This window comes from Schistocerca nitens, chromosome 2, assembly GCF_023898315.1.
Source record: "Schistocerca nitens isolate TAMUIC-IGC-003100 chromosome 2, iqSchNite1.1, whole genome shotgun sequence".
Classification (NCBI taxonomy): Eukaryota; Metazoa; Arthropoda; class Insecta; order Orthoptera; family Acrididae; genus Schistocerca; species Schistocerca nitens.
In genome coordinates this window covers 886,387,241-886,402,269 of record NC_064615.1, presented here as the reverse complement: position 1 = coordinate 886,402,269, position 15,029 = coordinate 886,387,241, and the positions used below count along the sequence as shown (strand labels likewise).

General features: G+C 43.3%; 1 protein-coding gene across 2 annotated transcripts in view; it reads right to left on the bottom strand.

Moving 5' to 3' along the window:
• The window catches only part of LOC126237191 (sphingomyelin phosphodiesterase-like), a 373,735-nt gene that overhangs the window by 162,099 nt on the left and 196,607 nt on the right, over nt 1-15,029 (bottom strand). The gene's annotated exons all lie outside the window — the stretch shown is intronic.

Below are 15,029 nucleotides of genomic sequence, written 5' to 3'. Positions count from 1 at the left end.
CACGCCTGTCGCGACACCACTGGAGGCGGGCTGCACGATGTTGGGGCGTGAGCGGAAGACGGCCTAACGGTGTGCGGGACCGTAGCCCAGCTTCATGGAGACGGTTGCGAATGGTCCTCGCCGATACCCCAGGAGCAACAGTGTCCCTAATTTGCTGGGAAGTGGCGGTGCGGTCCCCTACGGCACTGCGTAGGATCCTACGGTCTTGGCGTGCATCCGTGCGTCGCTGCGGTCCGGTCCCAGGTCGACGGGCACGTGCACCTTCCGCCAACCCCTGGCGACAACATCGATGTACTGTGGAGAACTCACGCCCCACGTGTTGAGCAATTCGGCGGTACGTCCACCCGGCCTCCCGCATGGCCACTATACGCCCTCGCTCAAAGTCCGTCAACTGCACATACGGTTCAAGTCCACGCTGTCGCGGCATGCTACCAGTGTTAAAGACTGCGATGGAGCTCCGTATGCCACGGCAAACTGGCTGACACTGACGGCGGCGGTGCACAAATGCTGCGCAGCTAGCGCCATTCGACGGCCAACACCGCGGTTCCTGGTGTGTCCGCTGTGCCGTGCGTGTGATCATTGCTTGTACAGCCCTCTCGCAGTGTCCGGAGCAAGTATTGTGGGTCTGACACACCGGTGTCAATGTGTTCTTTTTTCCATTTCCAGGAGTATATATATATATATATATATATATATATATATATATATATATATAGTCACGATCGTGATGTATAAGGCATAGGACGCAATTTTTGGCCTTTCAGCTTGAAATTTTGATGATAGAATTGTGAAAAACCTGAAACGCTGTATAGTTCTAGATGGATATTGGGCACTCGTAAGATTGCCAAATGCTGTTCGTTAATACTGTACTACAGAGAGCAATATTTGGGCTTTGCGTTTGAAACCTTGAATATAGATTACGAAAGATCTGAAATCCGCAGTATAAATTTTGACAGCTATTGGTCGATTATAAGATAGCAAAAGCCTGTTCACGGGCATGACTGCACACAGGGCTGCAACGCGCAAGTTCGGGTCTTCAAATTTTGAATATCACGATACATCCAGGATGTGCTGTAAAGGTTTGTCGGCAATCTGACGATCTTAAGGTAGTCAAACGTCTCGCCACGAGCGTTAATGGATGCCGCATTGAAGATTGAATTTGAAAATACACTCTTGAGATACTTAGAATATGATGTAACGCTGGACGCTGATAGGACGATCTTAATGTAGCCAAATGCGTCGTCGTGTTCATTAACGGTAGCCGTGCTTTAGGCCGCAATTCGAAGACTCATATATATATAGTGTCCGAAAAGACTTTCCCTGATTGCATAATTTAATAACTCAGGCTAGAAGTAAGATACAAACATGAAATTTGTGTCGAATTGTTTACAACTATCAAAGTTTTTTTCTGTTTTAGGTTCGCAGTACGTAAGTACTGGATGAGGTACAGTGCCCAAGAAGCCATGTTAACCAATCAGGTGAAGGCACAGTGTGTCCTGTGGTACCGTGAGACACGATCACCAACCACAGTGCAGAGACACTTCCAGACAACATTTGGAAGGAATCCTCCTGATGTCAAGAGCATTAAAGCCTGATGTGACAAGTTCAAGAACTCAGGATCGGTTGCTGACCTTCCGAGGTCTGTTCGACCAAGAACCTCAGCAGACAGGGTCGAAGCTGTAAGGCAGTCTTTTCTGCGAAGTCCGAAGACATCGGTGCGCAGGGCCTCACGTGAATTACAGATGCAAAAAAGCTCTCTCCATGACATTTTACACAAATGTTTATTGTTTCGTGCACACAAAGTGCAAATCGTTAAGGCCTTGTTGCCCAATGACAGTACACGTCAATGTGACTTTGCGGTCGAAATGCTATCACACATTGAGGACGATGATGGTTATCTCAGACGAATTGCCTTTTCCGACGAAGCGACCTTTTTTGTCAGTGGAGTAGTGAACCGCCATAATGTGCACATTTGGGGTTCACAACCCCCTGGCGAGGTCATGGAGTGCACCAAAGGCAGTCCAAAGGTGAATGTTTGGTGCGCGCTATTGCACAATCGAATTATCAGGCCATTCTTCTTCGCTGAGGCTACCATCACATTTGCAGTTTATCTGGACATGTTGCAACTGTATACTGTTCCTCAGCTGCTTCAGTATCACCCCGATGTCTTGTTTCAGCAAGACGGTGCACCGCCTCATTGGGGTTTGGACGTCCGTGCCTATCTCGATATGACCTTTCCTGGGCGATGGATTGGTCGTGATGGGCCAACAGTTTGGCCTCCACGCTCTCCTGACATAACCCCATTAGAATTCTTTTTATGGGGTTATGTCAAGGACGAGATCTACCGAACACGTGTACCAGATCTTGAAACCCTGCGGCAACGGATAACCACAGTCGTTGAATCGATTCCTCCAGTGATGTTGGCTAATGTGTGGACGGAAACTAGATGTGCTACGTGCTACCAAGGGTGCTCATGTGGAAGTTTACTGATGTGTGAAAAAAACTTTGATAGTTTGTAAACATTTAGACACCAGTTTCGTATTTGTATCTTACTTCTAGCCTGAGTTATCAATCTATGTAATCAGGGAAAGACATATATATATATATATATATATATATATATATATATATATCATCGATAGCGGCGAACGCCGCGCACCGCGTGGACACAACTCGAGTTAGCAACAACCACACTCGGGTTGATTCGAAATCCTTGGTAACTCGAAGTGACCCATCTCTAGTCGTAACCTTGGTTCCAAGAGTTCCGCAACCTGTACAGAAAATTAGAATAGAGATCAACATAAACATCATTTCCGCCCTTTTTATTGCTCATGAAAACCACACATTGCGTGTTGTACCACCATACAGCGAGACCTTCAGATGGTGGTCCAGACTGCTGTACACACCGGTACCTCCAATATCCAGCAGCACCTCCTCTCGCATTGGGGCATGTCTGTATTCGTCATGGCATACTATCCACAAGTTCATCAAGGCACTGTTAGTCCAGATTGTCCCACACCTCAACGGTGAATCGGCGTAGATCACTCAGAGTGGTTGGTAGGTCAAGTCGTCCATAAACTGCCCTTTTCAACCTATCCCACGCATGTTCGATAGGGTTTTGGTCTGGAGAACATGCTTACCACTCTAGTCGAGCGATGTCGTTATCCTGAAGGAAGTGATTCACAAGATGTGCACGGTGAGGGCGCGAATTGTCGTCCATGAAGACGAATGCCTCGCCAATATGCAGCCGATATTGTTGCACTATCGGTCGGAGGATGGCATTCACGTATCGTACAACCGTTACGGCACCTTCCATGACCACGAGCGGCGTACGTCGGCCCCACATAATGCCACCCCAAAGCAGCAGGGAACCTCCACCTTGCTGCACCCGCTGGACAGTGTGTCTAAGGCGTTCAGCCTGACCGGGTTGCCTCCAAACACGTCTCCGACGATTGTCTGGTTGAAGGCATATGCCACACTCATCGGTGAAGAGAACGTGATGCCAATCCTGAGCGATCCATTCGGCAGGTTGCTGGGCCCATCTGTACAGCGCTGCATGGTGTTGTGGTTGCAAAGATAGACCTCGACATGGATGTTGGGAGTGAAGTTGCACATCATGCAGCCTATTGCGCACAGTTTGAGTTGTAACACGAAGTCCTGTGACTGCACTAAAAGCATTATTCAACATGGTGGCGTTGCTGTCGGGGTTCCTCCAGGCCAGAATCCGCAGGTAGCGGTCATCCATTGCAGTAGTAGCCCTTAGGCGGCCTGAGCGAGGCATGTTATCGATAGTTCCTGTCTCTCTGTATCTCCTCCATGTCCGAACAATATCGCTTTGGTTTACTCCGAGACGCCTGGACACTCTCCTTGTTGAGAGACCTTCCTGGCACAAAGTAATAATGCGGACGCGATCGAATAGCGGTATTGACCGTCTAGACATGGTTGAACTACAGACAACACGAGCCGTGTACCGCCTTCCTAGTGGAACGACTTGAAATGAGCGGCTGTCGGAGCCCCTCCGTCTAATAGGCGCTGCTCACGCATGGTTGTTTACATCTTTGGACGGTTTTAGCGACATCTCTGAACAGTCAAAGGGACTGTGTCTGTGATCCAATATCCATAATCAACGTCTATCTTCAGAAGTTCTGGGAACTGGGGTGATGCAAAACTTTTTTGATGTGTGTAGATCAATTAATACCAACGACTCGCTCAGTCTTCTCCACACAGTGACACATTTGCCATTCTTCACTATCTCTGAGAGTTTATAGTGAATGAGTTGACGCTGTGGTAAAACGCTGGACTCGTATTCAAGAAAATGTCGATTCAAATCCCCGCCTAGCCGTCTCGATCGAAGTTCACTGTGGTATTTCTCAGTCTTCCTCTCTTTACTTTTTTCTTCATGCCAGAAATCTACATTACGGCCTACACACCGCCAAATAATTAAAAAAATATTTCAATAACTCACATGTTACGCTAGAAACTGAATCAATATTTTAGGATGAGTAGTGTGTTACGATTTCCTAATCGTTGAGCTAAAGATATACAATAATTCCCTCATACCAGTGATATCTATACTTCGAACAAAACAAATTCGTGATTGACGTTTGTGCGAGTCGAATGGTAAGGGCTAGCCACCAACCATTCGTAGTTCTTATTCGAACGTCACATGGTCGGAGCGTTGCCCATTTTCAGGTTCAGGCAGCGCCTTCTCAAGCGTTGCTTGCTGCACGCTAGCAGTACAAGTCCCTGCCACTGCAGTGTGTCAATCGCAAAGTTATCATATTCGAATTATATGCCACCTGGGTGTCAAAATACAACTGTCTGGGAGCGCCAGCCAAAGGCCTTCGCTCTTCGTTTCATACACACAACACTTTTTTTTTTTTTTTTTTTTTTTTTACAAAGAGTGCACTACTGGCCATTAAAATTGCTACACCGAGAAGAAATGCAGATGATAAACGGGTATTCATTGGACAAATATATTATATTAGAACTGCCATGTGATTACATTTTCACGCAATTTGGGTGCATAGATCCGGAGAAATCAGTACCCAGAACAACCACCTCTGGCCGTAATAACAGCTTTGATACACCTGGGCATTAAGTCAAACAGAGCTTGAATGGCGTGTACAGGTACAGCTGTCCATGCAGCTTCAACACGATACCACAGTTCATCAAGAGTAGTGACTGGCGTATTGTGACGAGCCAGTTGCTCGGACGCCATTGACCAGACATTTTCAATTGGTGAGAGATTTGGAGAATGTGCTGGCCAGGGCAGCAGTCGAACATTATCTGTATCAGAAAGGCCCGTACAGGACCTGCAACATGCGGTCGTGCATTATCCTGCTGAAATGTACGGTTTCGTAGGGATCGAATGAAGGGTAGAGCCACGGGTCGTAACACATCTGAAATATAACGTCCACTGTTCAAAGTGCCGTCAATGCGAACAAGAGCTGACGAGACGTGTAATCAATGGCACCCCATACCATCATGCCGGGTGATACGCCAGTATGGCGATGACGAAAACACGCTTCCAATGTGCGTTCACCGCAATGTCGCCAAACACGGATGCGACCATCATGATACTGTAAACAGAACCTGGGTTCATCCGAAAAAATTACGTTTTGCCATTCGGGCACCCAGGTTCGTCGTTGAGTACACCATCGCATGCGCTCCTGTCTGTGATGCAGCGTCAAGGCTAACCGCAACCAAGGTCTCCGAGCTGATAGTCCATTCTGCTGCAAAAGTTGTCGAACTATTCGTGCAGATGGTTGTTGTCTTGCAAACGTCCCCATCTGTTGACTCAGGGATCGAGACGTGGCTGCTCGATCCGTTACAGCCATGCGGATAAGATGCCTGTCATCTCGACTGCCAGTGATACGAGGCCGTTGGGATCCAGCACGGCGTTCCGTTTTACCCTCCTGAACTCACCGATTCCATATTCTTCTAACAGTCATTGGATCTCGACAACGCGAGGAGCAATGTCGCGATACGACAAACTGGAATCGCGATATGCTACAATCCGACTTTTATCAAACTCGGAAACGTGATGGTACGCATTTCTCCGCCTTACACGAGCATCACAACAACGTTTCACCAGGCAACGCTGGTCAACTGCTGTTTGTGTATGAGAAATCGGTTGGAAAATTTCCTCATGTCAGCACGTTGAAGGTGTCGCCATCGGCACCAACCTTGTGTGAATGCCCTGTAAAGCTAATCATTTGCATATAACAGCATCTTCTTCCTGTCGGTTAAATTTGCGTCTGTAGCACGTCATCTTCGTGGTGTAGCAATTTTAATGGCCAGTAGTGTAACTAGAAATAAAAAAGAAAGCATTTTCCGAGTCTGCAGCGACATGAATCTATTAGGTCGTTTGTTTCAGATTCCCGGAGAACAGCAGAATGAATTGTTCCAAAACTGGTGCGAAAATTGATAACAGTTATGCTGCACGACTTAAAATCTCGAGTTATATCCGAAATTTGAAAGGCTCAGCAGCAAACTGATTCTTCTATATTTCACGGGTACACTTTGCTAAAAGTTTCCACTGTCATGCAAAACAACACCTTCAGATTCCATAGAAATAAATGACAATTCGGTACTATATTAGTCAGACCTTTAAGTGCGTGTAATTCGTAAAACCAAATGCCATAAACAAAGCAGACACCTAATCAACAAAATCGGCGTCGTTTGGTTATACATGTACACTGCTGAAGATAAAAATTTTAAAAACTCGTAAGCCACAACTTATATTGACATTTGCGAGGACATCTATTTATCAGGTTAAAGCAAAAACACATTATTACTCTCCTGGTATCTGGAGTCACTGGTATCTGAAGTGATTGGTGACTGGATTGACGCATTGCTTAACAGCATTTATGTTCCACTCACCGTCACGGTGACACGTGTTGCACGTGTGATAAATGTATTTATCGCAACAAAATATTAAGTCTCGAATTTTAACGAAGATAACCTACACTTTTGGGACCAAATGTGATCTATTTGGACGACAGAAATATGTGCACAAGGTGAGAGATAATCGATTTCGGGAAGAGTTTTACAGAGTCTTGTCAATTACCTGCAGGATATGCACTGTAAAGCAGAAGCAAACGAAATATTTTTGGACCACAGTTACAATCTGCTGAAAGAAAACCACAAGAGAGGTCGTAAAATTCGTAGCTTACGTGAAGGGAAGAATTATTCTGTTTCGCTGTTATCTTGTAATGAAGTATTGCAGTCTTGCGCTGAACTGATAGTTCCCTACTTCAGTCACTTTTATAGCTAATAAAGTAAGGTTCATCTCTTGGAATAATAATCTTTAATCACGTACTGATTAATGGGAACTTTTTGTACAATTGCAACGTGGAAGACGTTGGAGACAAGAGAATTCTGCAAGTCGTCTGCTCCAAGGCCAGAGTTCTCGATTCAAGAAGTAAGGAGATAACTGAGTTGTAACACTCCACATACTATCGTTCTTCTTACCCTCTTAACGTAGGGTTGTGTTCTGCTTTGAGATATAGTTGCTGACTGGCACTTTGTGGAATGAAGATTAGGCATTAACGTCTGGTCGACATCGGGGTCATTAAAGTCAGAGCACAAACTCGAGTTGTTTCAAATCGGTCGTGCCCTTTCAAAGGAAACATCCCGGCATTCGTCTAGAGCGATTTAGCGATATCAATAAAAACCCAAACCAGGATGGCCAGACACGAAGTTGAACTGTTGTCTCTCCGGAAGCGAGTTCTAACTCGGTGGCACTTGGTGGAGGAAAGTGGGAGTTTTGTTCATCCATGAATTCATGATAATTTGGAGTATCAAATGAAATTTATGACTAGAATGAAGAATCTTGGTAGACAGAACATGATATGTTATCGTGAATGGAGAAAGCCACAGACACATGTAAAAGTATGCTGAGCTAAAAACACCGCTGCAGCCGTATGGACACTTTATTTAAAAAGCACGACTGGTTTGGTACCGTTAGTTACAAGATCAGGTGAAGTCCTGAATAAAAAGGGACCGTGAAACACCAGGAGGTGAGCACTTTAGATAAAAAGGACGTCGGATCTTTGCCAAAAGTGGCTGAATGCAAGTAATATAAAATTTTGTAATGACCAATGCTTATAATTACATCTTGATGCTGGAGTGCATTTGATATTAAACTTTCCCCAGATTCCTAGAAGTGTACTTCCTTCTAAAAAATTATGTGCCACCCACAATTATGCAGTAGGGGGGGGGGGGGGCAAGAGCTGGAACCCAAAAAGGAATGTAAATACACTGCTAAATTACAGTGCAGTGGGTGGAACGGAAGGAAACAGACAAGAGATCAAACCGGAGAAAATTACACCTTATAGTGGATCCGACGCGCAGAGTCAGGGCAGCGCCGCGACTGACGGCACTCTAACGCGGAAATAAATGGACCACTAGATAGCCACAGACACATGTAAAAGTATGCCAGTATACACCCCCCCCCCCCCACCCCCCCATGAACCATGGACCTTGCCGTTGGTGGGGAGGCTTGCGTGCCTCAACGATACAGATAGCCGTACCGTAGGTGCAACCACAACGGAGGGGTATCTGTTGAGAGGCCAGACAAACATGTGGTTCCTGAAGAGGGGCAACAGCCTTTTCAGTAGTTGCAGGGGTAACAGTCTGGATGATTGACTGATTTGGCCTTGTAACATTAACCAAAACGGCCTTGTTGTTGTGGTACTGCGAACGGCTGAAAGCATGGGGAAACTACAGCCGTAATTTTTCCCGAGGGCATGCAGCTTTACTGTATGGTTAAATGATGATGGCGTCCTCTTGGGTAAAATATTCCGGAGGTAAAATAGTCCCCCATTCGGATCTCCGGGTGGGGACTACTCAAGAGGACGTCGTTATCAGGAGAAAGAAAACTGGCGTTCTACAGATATGAGCGTGGAATGTCAGATCCCTTTATCGGGCAGGTAGGTTAGAAAATTTAAAAAGGGAAATGGATAGGTTAAAGTTAGATATAGTGGGAATTAGTGAAGTTCGGTGGCAGGAGGAACAAGACTTCTGGTCAAGTGAATACAGGGTTATAAATACAAAATCAAATAGGGGTAATGCAGGAGCAGGTTTAATAATGAATAAAAAATAGGAGTGCGGGTAAGCTACTACAAACAGCATAGTGAGCGTATTATAGTGGCCAAGATAGACACAAAGCCCATGCCTACTACAGTAGTACAAGTTTATATGCCAACTAGCTCTGTGGATGACGAAGAAATTGAAGAAATGTATGATGAGATAAAAGAAATTATTCAGGTAGTGAAGGGAGACGATAATTTAATAGTCATGGGTGACTGGAATTCGACAGTAGGAAAAGGGAGAGAAGGAAACATAGTAGGTGAATATGGATTGACTAAGAAATGAAAGAGGAAGCCGTCTGGTAGAATTTTGCACAGAGCATAACTTAATCATAGCTAACACTTGGTTCAAGAATCATAAAAGAAGGTTGTATACCTGGAAGAATCCTGGAGATACTAAAAGGTATCAGATAGATTATATAATGGTAAGACAGAGATTTAGGAACCAGGTTTTAAATTGTAGGACATTTTCAGGGGCAGATGTGGACTCTGACCACAATCTATTGCTTATGAACTGTAGACTAAAACTGAAGAAAGTGCAGAAAGGTGGGAATTTAAGGAGATGGGACCTGGATAAACTGAAAGAACCAGAGGTTGTACAGAGTTTCAAGGAGAGCGTAAGGGAACAATTGACAGGAATGGGGGAAAGAAATACAGTAGAAGGCGAATGGGTAGCTCTGAGGGATGAAGTAGTGAAGGCAGCAGAGGATCAAGTTGGTAAAAAGACGAGGGCTAGTAGAAATCCTTGGGTAACAGAAGAAATATTGAACTTAATTGATGAAAGGAGAAAATATAAAAATGCAGTAAATGAAGCAGGCAAAAAGGAATACAAACGTCTCAAAAATGAGATCGACAGGAAGTGCAAAATGGCTAAGCAGGCATGGCTAGAGGACAAATGTAAGGATGTAGAGGCTTATCTCACTAGGGGTAAGATAGATACTGCCTACAGGAAAATTAAAGACACCTTTGGAGAAAAGAGAGCCACTTGTATGAATATCAAGAGCTCAGATGGAAACCCAGTTCTAAGCAAGAGGGAAAAGCACAAAGGTGGGAGTATATAGAGGGTCTATACAAGGGCGATGTACTTGAGGACAATATTATGGAAATGGTAGAGGATGTAGATGTAGATGAAATGGGAGATATGATACTGCGTGAAGAGTTTGACAGAGCACTGAAAGACCTGAGTCGAAACAAGGTCCCAGGAGTAGACAACATTCCATTAGAACTACTAATGGCCTTGGGAGAGCCAGTCCTGACAAAACTCTACCATCTGGTGAGCAAGATGTATGAGACAGGCGAAATAACCTCAGACTTAAAGAAAAATATAATAATTCCAATCCCAAAGAAAGCAGGTGTTTCTAGATGTGAAATTTACCGAACTATCAGTTTAATAAGTCACAGCTGCAAAATACTAACGCGAATTATTTACAGACGAATGCAAAAACTGGTAGAAACCGACCTCGGCGAAGATCAGTTTGGATTCCGTAGAAATGTTGGAACACGTGAGGCAATACTGACCTTACGACTTATCTTAGAAGGAAGATTAAGGAAAGGCAAACCAACAGTTATAAGAGTCGAGGGGCATGAAAGGGAAGCAGTGGTTGGGAAGGGAGTGAGACAGGGTTGTAGCCTTTTCCCGATGTTATTCAATCTGAATATTGAGGAAGCAGTAAAGGAAACAAAAGAAAAATTTGGAGTAGGTATTAAAATCCAGGGAGAAGAAATTAAAAACTTTGGGGTTCGCCGATGACATTGTAATTCTGTCAGAGACAGCAAAGGACTTGGAAGAGCATTTGAACGGAATGGACAGTGTCTTGAAAGTAGGATATAAGATGAACAACAACAACAGCAAAACGAGGATAATGGAATGTAGTCGAATTAAGTCGGGTGATGCTGAGGGAATTAGATTAGGAAATGAGACACTTAAAGTAGTAAAGGAGTTTTGCTATTTGGGGAGCAAACTAACTGATGATGGTCGAAGTAGAGAGGATATAAAATGTAGACTGGCAATGGCAAGGAAAGCGTTTCTGAAGAAGAGAAATTTGTTGACATCGAGTATACATTTAAGTGTCAGGAAGTCGTTTCTGAAAGTATTTGTATGGAGTGTAGCCATGTATGGAAGTGAAACATGGACAATAAATAGTTCGGACAAGAAGAGAATAGAAGCTTCTGAAATGTGGTGCTACAGAAGAATGATGAAGATTAGGTGGGTAGATCACGTAACTAATGAGGAGGTATTGAATAGGATTGGGGAGAAGAGAAGTTTGTGGCACAACTTGACTAGAAGAAGGGATCGGTTGGTAGGACATGTCCTGAGGCATCAAGGGATCACAAATTTAGCATTGGAGGACAGTGTGGAGGGTAAAAATCGTAGAGGGAGACCAAGAGATGGATACACTAAGCAGATTCAGAAGGATGTAGGTTGTAGTAGGTACTGGGAGATGAAGGAGCTTGCACAGGATAGATTAGCATGGAGATCTGCATCAAACCAGTGTCAGGACTGAAGACCACAACAACAACTAGATAGGTGGTGCTAGCACGGAAGCGCTAGTCTGACTCTGAGAGGGAGAAAATTACCAGAAATCGTGTGCACACTAGAGTACAATGTCAAATACTACAAAAGAAAATATTAATTAATACTATAGGAGTACGTAAACGATGTACTATGGGAAACTCCTTGAAAGCTAAAAGTAGTGCGAAACATAACGTACTTTAAAAAGGTCCAGAGATATGTGTGTGTGTGGGGGGGGGGGGGGAGGGGGGGGGAGTGAGAAGGAGGAAATGTACAAACAGGTAAACGGGGCGGGTTACCCACTGAAATAATCAAATTCGTTTTATGTTTCAATTCAAATTCGGTGTTGAATGACTAGGAGATTACTTTAAGACACGGTAAATCTCTAGTTCTTGTAGAACATTAAGACATTGCCTTTACATTCCCTTGTACCAAAGCGACCCGTCTTAGAAAAATGGGTATCGAAAGCTGAGTTAGAACCTGATCCAGATAAATGTTTCCTAAATCTGACCTCAATTGTTCTAGCTGTCTGGTCGATATATTTGTACAGGCAGTCATTAAGCATAATTCTGCAAACACACGGAAACTTTAGGGGAACCCTTAATTTTTTGCCTATTTCCGGCTCTTCATCCTTTTATTCCAGAGAATATCAAATATACTTAAGCATCACGCTGTTGCCGCGTTTTATAGTACTTCCGTTCAGCCACTGTTGGAAAATGCCCGACGTTCTTTTTATGTAAAGTTATCAATTCCTGGTATTATTTTACAGCCTCATCACTTCATGTGATGATGAAGCTAGCGCTACGAAACCAAATGGCTCTGAGCATTATGGGACTTAACATCTAAGGTCACCAGTCCCCTACAACTTAGAACTACTTAAACCTAACTAACGTAAGGACATCACACACATCCATACCCGAGGCAGGGTTCGAACCTGCGACCGTAGTGGTCGCGCGGTTCCAGACTGAAGCGCCTAGAACCGCTCGGTCACACCGGCCGGCGCTACGAAACCAGTCATGCTTTTTAAATAAAGTAACCATATTAGCTGCACCAGTTTCTTTACTCAAAATGAAGTTTTTTTAGCTGCTGAGGTTCGTATAATAAATTTTTATACACATGTAACAGTAATTTCATGTGTGCCCCAGGGAAGTGTGTTGGGACATTTGCTAGTACTCTCAGGTGCATATCATACCGTTATCTATAAGAAAGAATTGTCTAAAAACTCTTGCTTTAATTGGTCATAAATGTAAAAATTTGCATTTCGTAAAACCCAAAAACGCAGTATATTCCCAATACGACTCGTACAATATCAACAACTGGAACTGGTCAACTTGTGTGGGTATGAAGTGGTATGGTCGCATAGGCTCAGTCTTGTGGAAGACAACTTTTAGACTTCGGTTCACTGGTGGGATACTGCGAGCATGCAGTGTATCTAAACAGGAGAATGCTTACGAAAGACTCGTTTGACTCATTCTAGAATATTACTCAAGTTAGTGGGAGCTACATCAAATAGGACTAAGAGTGGATGTTAAACGTACATAAAGAAAGATAAAACAAATAATCATGGGTTTTTTGCAGCCACAGGAGAGTTTTTTATACCACCACAGGACTGTATCCTTTAATATGTGACATATATTTCAACGTGATCCTTCCCCCAGATCCTGAGAAAAAGGGATCTTGACAGATACACACAGACAGTCGAATATGACAATTTTCTTTTTCGTGTGGTAGAGTTACAAATTAACACTTTTCGGATTATTTCCCTTACTCGTATTGTTAAATCTTACTTCTTGCCTAATTTCATGGTTATATGTCAACGGGAAGTAATCTATAGGTTTTGATAAGTGAGTTTGCGAGCAACACATATGTGACATAAATGGCCGAATCTTTTGATTGCGTTGACGTGGAAGCTTAAATTTTTTTCATCGCCGAGGGGCCATAGATCTTAGTATGCGACATAAAGTTCAGTTTGATACGTCTGCACTTTCCTGCGAAAAAGGACTGTTAATAGTTTGAGAGAAGGACAGGCAGGCAGACAGAATGGCAGAGACACGGAAAATAAAATGATTCTATAAAAAGTCCATTTTTAAATACAGTCAGCATCATGAGCTGATGACTCTCCATGTATTCTCATTAGATTAAGGTTTTCTTTCATTTTCAGCTTCTGGTTGTACCTGCAGAATATGAAGAAGGCAGCTCTGCACTCCGCACAACCGATGGCAATAGCCGAGAGTGCGGCGCATAGGTATCAACCACGTCGCGGACAATCTCAAGATTTTCTCGAGAATGGAAAGGGTTGAAATTAGATTAGATTAGATTAGTTTTTCGTTCCAAAGATCCGTGCTGAAGAGATCCTCGTGGATGTGGAGCATGTCAATTTTTTTAAAGCTGAAATAACAATACTAATAGTATGAATATATACAATACATCATTTGTTTCTATTAAAAAATTCGTCAGTGGAGTACAAGGAGTTCTCCACTAGTAAGTCTTTCAGGCTCCTTTTAAACTGATCTTTATTTGTAACTAAATTTTTCATGTTTGCTGGCAAATTATTGAAAATGAGTGTTCCTGAGTAGTGGACCCCTTTTTGAAATAAAGTAAGCGGTTTTAAGTCCTTGTGCAGATCAATTTTGTTCCTGGTATTGTATGTATGAACTGAGCTGTTTGTTAAAAAAAGAAATATATTGTTTAGGACAAATTTCATTAAGGAGTAAATATACCGAGAGGCAGTAGTTAATATACCCAGTTCTTTGAAGAGGTTTCTACAGGACGTCCGTGAATTTACTCCACATATAATACGTATTACACGCTTTTGGACTCTGAAAACTTTTGTTTGACTTGAAGAGTTACCCCAAAATATTATACCATATGACATTATGGAATGAAAGTGGAGAAAGTATGCAAGCTTTTTCATTTTTATGTCGCCTATGTCTGCTAACACTCGAGTTGCAAATACAGACTTGTTAAGGCGTTTCTGCAGTTCTGTGGTGAGACCCCCCCCCCCCCCCCCCCCCCAACTGAATTTATTATCAGGTTGTAATCCACCGTTAAAAACAATTTCAATGTGGTAGCTGTGCTTCGTATTCAGCAGTGTATGGCATAAAACGCACTAAACGTAAGTCGACCGGTGACTACATGTTTCACTGCAAACTTTTCGAAATATACGGTTGTTAAACTTTACTTTTAAGTATTACCATGACTATGGACAATAACGAAAACAAAACCAGTTCATTATCAAGCTGTGATGTGTGGTTATAAGATTCGGAAAAGTAGTTCTTGTTTACTGAATAGTTTCCTCAGACTCAAATGAGAAACAACGCATAGCGGAGAACACGCGCGAATCCGAAAACAGTGGTTTTTATTTTTTTACGCGAAAAGTAAAAGTTTTACTGAGGAACTAACTGCAGAGACGGATGTACCTT